We start from the raw sequence: 6,360 nt of genomic DNA on the forward strand, positions 1-6,360 counted from the left end.
CCTCAATTCCGAAATTATTGTAAGTGGCTTACTTATTTAAGTAGCCCAGATTATTAATGAAAGGCAGGAATTATTTTGCATTCTAATTGAGGTACATTCTCACCCGAAGAGAATAGATTATATTACTACTTATCTTTGTATTGGGACCTAACATTGGCCTCAGAGCCAGGTTCATTTTACTATGGGAACCAATAAAGAGAGAATTGAACATCTGGAGGCTGGACTCGGTGAAGTTCAAGAGGGGCTACACCGGATGGAGCTAGGCATGGCGGATCGATTGCGACACGTTGAAGAGACTCTTAACCGTCTCTCTGATGTGCTCCTTGCCAACCAAGAACCTCCAAACCATGGTAATCCAAACCGTGAAGGTCACGAGGGGGGACGAATGGTGGTGTCCTCCAAAACGGCAAAACTTGAATTTCCTCGATTTTCAGGGGATGATCCGACGGAGTGGTTCAATCGTGTGAATCAATTCTTTGAGTTCCAGAATACTCCGGAAGCCCAAAGAGTTTCTTTGGCCTCTTATCACTTGGAAGGAGAGGCTAACCAATGGTGGCAATGGATCCGCAGGACACTCCGAGAAGAAGGTCGCGCTCTCTCATGGGCAAACTTTGAAAACGAACTCTGGGCTCGCTTTGGGCCATCAGAGTGTGAAGATTTTGATGAAGCCCTTTCAAGAATAAGGCAGGTTGGTTCCTTGCGGGACTACCAGCGGGAATTTGAACGCTTGGGCAATCGAGTTCACGGATGGACACAAAAAGCTCTCGTAGGTACGTTTATGGGAGGCTTAAAAATGGACATCTCGGATGGTATACGGATGTTTAAGCCCCAAACACTCAAGGAAGCCATTAGTTTAGCAAGAATGAAGGATGATCAATTGGCGAGGCAAAGGAGATTTATAAGACCTGCACCAACAACACGAGCTCCCTTAGCTCTTCCACCTACTAATCGAGCATTGCCACCAGGCCCTACCGCTCCAGTGTGACGGCTTACATGGGACGAAATGCAAAAGAGACGAGCTCAAAACTTATGCTTTAATTGTAATGAACGTTTCACTGCAGGACACAAATGCCAGGGCCCACGAATACTCATGCTGGAGAATTGCGAGGATGATAGCAATATACTGGGTGATGATGGGAACGTGGAACAGCCAACGGAAGAGACACACGAGGAACTTCCTGAACCCGAAATCACACTGCATGCGCTAGCAGGGTGGACTGCACCCAAAACCATGCGGGTAGCTGCTAAAATTGGCTCTCATAACATCATCGTATTAATCGACAATGGGTCAACCCACAACTTCATCAGTGAAAGATTGGCTAACGGGTTGCGTCTACCAGTAGCGCCAACCGAAACTTTCAACGTGCGAATAGCTAATGGCGACAAACTAAAGTGCCAAGGGCGTTTCGACCAGGTACGGGTGGACTTACAAGGCACTGTTTTTTCCTTAACTCTCTATTCCCTTCCTTTAATTGGGCTGGATTTAGTATTGGGAATCCAATGGCTGGAAATGCTAGGATCCGTGGTGTGCAATTGGAAACAGTTGACCATGGAGTTCCTTTGGGAGAACCAGACCAGACGGTTGCAAGGGGCAGATGGAGGACACATAACAGATGCATCAATGAAAGAGCTATCCAAAGAGGCTCACCAGAGCCACACGATTTTTGCCATCTGCTTACAAGTCAATACTAAGGGATCAACCGAAGAAATACATCCTGAGGTGCAGGAAATATTGCAAGAATTCTCGGAAGTATTCCAAGAGCCCTCAACTTTACCGCCAGCAAGAGACATAGACCATTTCATCACACTCAAAGAAGGAACGGAGCCGATCAATGTCAGACCCTATCGGTATGCATACTATCAAAAGGAGGAAATAGAGAAGCAAGTTCAAAATATGTTAAACTCAGGCCTCATCCGACCCAGTACAAGTCCCTTCTCATCACCAGTTCTTCTAGTGAAAAAGAAGGATGGAAATTGGCGTTTTTGCACAGACTATCGTGCACTTAACGCCGCCACTATAAAGGATCGCTTCCCCATTCCCACAGTAGATGACATGTTGGACGAACTCTATGGTGCGTCGTACTTTACGAAGCTGGATTTAAGGGCCGGATACCATCAGGTACGAGTGAATCCTCCGGATATTCAAAAAACCGCTTTCCACACTCATAATGGACATTACGAATATTTGGTTATGCCTTTCAGCCTGTGCAATGCACCTTCAACTTTTCAGGCTATCATGAACTCAATATTTCGTCCTCACCTTAGAAAATTCATACTAGTTTTCTTCGATGATATATTAGTCTATAGTCCTACTTGGGACCAGCACTTGTTGCATATTAAACAGGCGTTGATGATACTAAAGTAGCAACAATTCTTTGTCAAAGCTAGCAAATGTGCATTCGGACAACAAGAACTGGAATACTTGGGGCATATTGTCACCAATCAGGGAGTTAAAGTCGACGATAGCAAAATTGCCGCTATGGTGGCATGGCCACGACCCTCTAACATTTCCGAGTTACGTGGTTTTTTGGGTTTGACAGGATACTACAGAAAATTTGTCAAAAATTATGGCATGATTGCACGGACCCTCACCAATCTCCTTAAGAAGGGTCAATTCGGGTGGCATGAGGAAGCAGAAGCTGCATTTGTTGCTCTAAAACAGGCCATGACAACCACGCCCATACTTGCCATGCCCAACTTCAACGATAAATTCAAGATTGAAACGGATGCCTCGGGCGAAGGAATTGGAGCGGTATTAACTCAGCAAGGCAGACCAGTGGCCTTCATGAGCCGGGCACTTGGAGTGGCAAAGAAGTCTTGGTCCACATACGCCAAAGAAATGCTAGCAATTGTGGAGGCAATCCGACTGTGGCGTCCCTATCTACTGGGCAGGAAGTTTTATATCCAAACAGACCAAAGAAGCCTAAAGTATTTGCTAGAGCAACGCATCACTACACCAGAGCAACAAAAGTGGGTAGCCAAACTGCTGGGCTATGACTACGAGATAACATATCGCCCAGGACGTGAAAATTCTGCAGCCGATGCCCTCTCACGAAAGCAAGGAAGCCCCATCCTCCATAATATATTTTTTTCTCAAGTAGATTTATGGAAAGAAATTAAACAAGCAGCACGGGAGGACACTTACATCCAGTCCAAGGGCCGAATCGCAACCAACCAATCCAACGAAAACTACGTGTGGCGCAATGGCCTACTGCGCTACAAGAACAAGGTGATCGTACCTGCTGATCCTACCTTACGGAACAAACTGCTTCACGAAATGCATGACACCAAGGTAGGCGGCCATTCTGGCATTCTGCGCACTTACAAAAAATTGGGGCAACAATTTTATTGGCCAGGGATGCTCAAATCAGTCCAAGAATATATTAAATGTTGCGAGGTATGCCAGAAAATTAAAACAGAAACTTTGGCGCCGGCAGGACTCCTACAACCTCTACCTATTCCATGCCAAGTATGGGACGACATCACACTTGATTTTATTGAAGGACTACCAACATCGCAAGGCAAGGATACCATCATGGTAGTCGTTGACAGGCTCAGTAAGTCAGCCCACTTCCTCACCTTAACACATCCATTTACAGCTAAAGGTGTTGCAGAAAAATTTGTGGAAGGCGTTCTGAAGCTCCACGGAATGCCCAGATCAATTGTCAGCGACCGCGATCCCATTTTTGTGAGCAACTTCTGGCAAGAATTCTTCAGAATGTCAGGCACCAAACTAAAGCTCAGCTCCGCATATCATCCGCAGACCGATGGCCAAACGGAAGTCGTCAATCGCTGCGTTGAGCAATACCTCAGATGCTTTGTACACCAATGGCCACGAAAATGGAGCTTCTACTTACCTTGGGCTGAGTACTGGTATAACACCACGTATCACATATCGACGGGAATGACTCCTTTCCAAGCGCTATATGGTCGTTTGCCACCCACCATTCCATCATACAACGAAGGCTTCTCACCAGTGCACGAAGTGGATCAATAGTTACTGAACCGAGATCAATTACTGCAACAACTCAAGTCCAATCTTGCACGATCGGTTAACCGAATGAAGCAATTTGCAGATCAAAAGAGAAGAGAAGTGTCGTTCGAGGTTGATGACTTAGTACTTCTGAAACTACATCCCTATCGCCAGCAAACGATTTTTAAAAGAGTCCATCAGAAATTGGCTAGCCGTTTCTATGGCCCTTATAAGATTTTGCAAAAAATCGGATCAGTCGCCTATAAGCTTCAATTACCGGAAGGGTCACGCGTCCATCCCGTCTTTCATGTCTCGCTACTCAAACGATACAACACTCAAGACGACAACACACAGTACAACACGGACTTGCCACCATTCACTGATGATGGAGTCGTTGTGTTGGAACCTCAGTCTGTTTTAGATCACCGCTGGATAAAACAAGGGGCTCAAATTGTAGAAGAAAGTTTGGTTCATTGGAAAAATCTACCAGCAGAAAAGGCAACATGGGAACCTACAAAACAGCTGTCGGAGAGGTTTCCAGACATGGACCTTGAGGACAAGGGTCCACATAATGGGGGGGATATTGATAAACCACGAAAGTCAGCAAGGGCCCGTAGGCCAAATCCGAAATATCTGGGCGCAACGTGGACGTAGGGGACGTAATGGGCGCAGGAAGAAAGGGACGTAAAGAAGAACGAACGCTTGACTGGGTCGCATGGCGCGGGGGACTGGGTCGCAGGGCGCTGGGTCACATGCAGTTGCAAACGGCGAATTTTACGTAGTTAGTTCCGTTGTTTTTATTTCCGTTGTAAAGCTCTGTTTTACGTGGGCGTGCTCTGTTTACGTTGCTCTGTTTACGTGTTCTGTTTTTATGTTATTCGGTTTTACATGCAAGTTGGGTTCCAAGTAATTAGCTAGCAGTTAGCCTCAATTCCGAAATTATTGTAAGTGGCTTACTTATTTAAGTAGCCCAGATTATTAATGAAATGCAGGAATTATTTTGCATTCTAATTGAGGTACATTCTCACCCGAAGAGAATAGATTATATTACTACTTATCTTTGTATTGGGACCTAACAAATCTTTCTACAGGAGTTAATGAAAAATCGTCCACGTAATTATAAAATAGTTGGTTCATGAGCCACGTGATTAATATACATGTCGTGGGTTTCTTTCAAGTCTTTTTCAGCGGACGGACCGGACGGACCCAGCAGACATCATTTAAGAAATTAAGATCAATTGATGAGATCAGACGAAAGGCAGGTATAGAGACAACAAAAAAAGATACTATTGTCGTGTCTATATATTGAGGCCACAAATTATCGAAGAAGCAAGCAATCTCGATCAGTGCACGTACTTACGTAATAGATCAAGAAGATAAAAGCTAGCTTTCGATCGATAATGGCTTATGTTTTCGCTGCACCCATATGGCTTCCACTTCTCCTTCTTCTCCCCATTCTGCTACTCATGAAAAACAAAATTCGTTGTTGGAGGCAAAACAAAAACCTTCCACCAAGCCCTCCAAGCCTTCCCATTATAGGCAACTTGCACCAGATTGGTGATTTGCCTATAGTTTATAGGCAACAAAATTGTGGTTCGTCTGCCTCTTGAATGTAATCATATACATTTCTTGGTGCAAACTTCTCCACTATCCGCCATGGGTTTCCGTACTCCAGATCATCTAAATAAAAAACTCGATTCGCTTGGCAAGCGAGAACGAAATGATCATCCTCATACCATGTGCGAGATGTATTGATACTCACAAAATAATCATATTTACGCACTCTCAACCTAGGATTTGAGACATCCCACCAATTACATTTAAACAACCATACCATATATCCCCCAACATACTTTAACGCTATGATATTTTCCACAATTCCATAGAAGTTAATGTTATCATCCCCATGGCTTCATTCGATTACGACTCCATAATTTTGAGTTTTCCTATATCTTTCTCTATCAGTACTTGTGTGAAATCTATAAGAACTAAGATTTTTGCACGGACATCTTATAAATCCTCGACTGTCAACACTTATGCGAACAAACTCTATAAAAAAAACTTCACCCCTTGTGCATACTCCTTATAGTCTCGCCCAAGTCTATCTCCCAGTAGCATCCAACTTTTATCCATTGTATTTTCGTAACTTGTCGGATGTCTATCAAAAAACACAAAATTCATGGGATAAACACTATCAACAATTGCTAACTTTTATAAGGTAGTTGATCATATCCCATTCGAGAGACTATTATCTATATCGCATATATACTCAGTCCTAAACTCTAATGTTACTATAAATTTCGGCAGCATTTCCTTACTATTCTCCAAGTATGCTAATCATGATAAGTCGTCAACCCTATTAATGGGTCGAGAAACTTACAGACCAC

This window comes from Juglans regia, chromosome 16 (assembly GCF_001411555.2).
Source record: "Juglans regia cultivar Chandler chromosome 16, Walnut 2.0, whole genome shotgun sequence".
In the NCBI taxonomy this organism is placed as follows: Eukaryota; Viridiplantae; Streptophyta; class Magnoliopsida; order Fagales; family Juglandaceae; genus Juglans; species Juglans regia.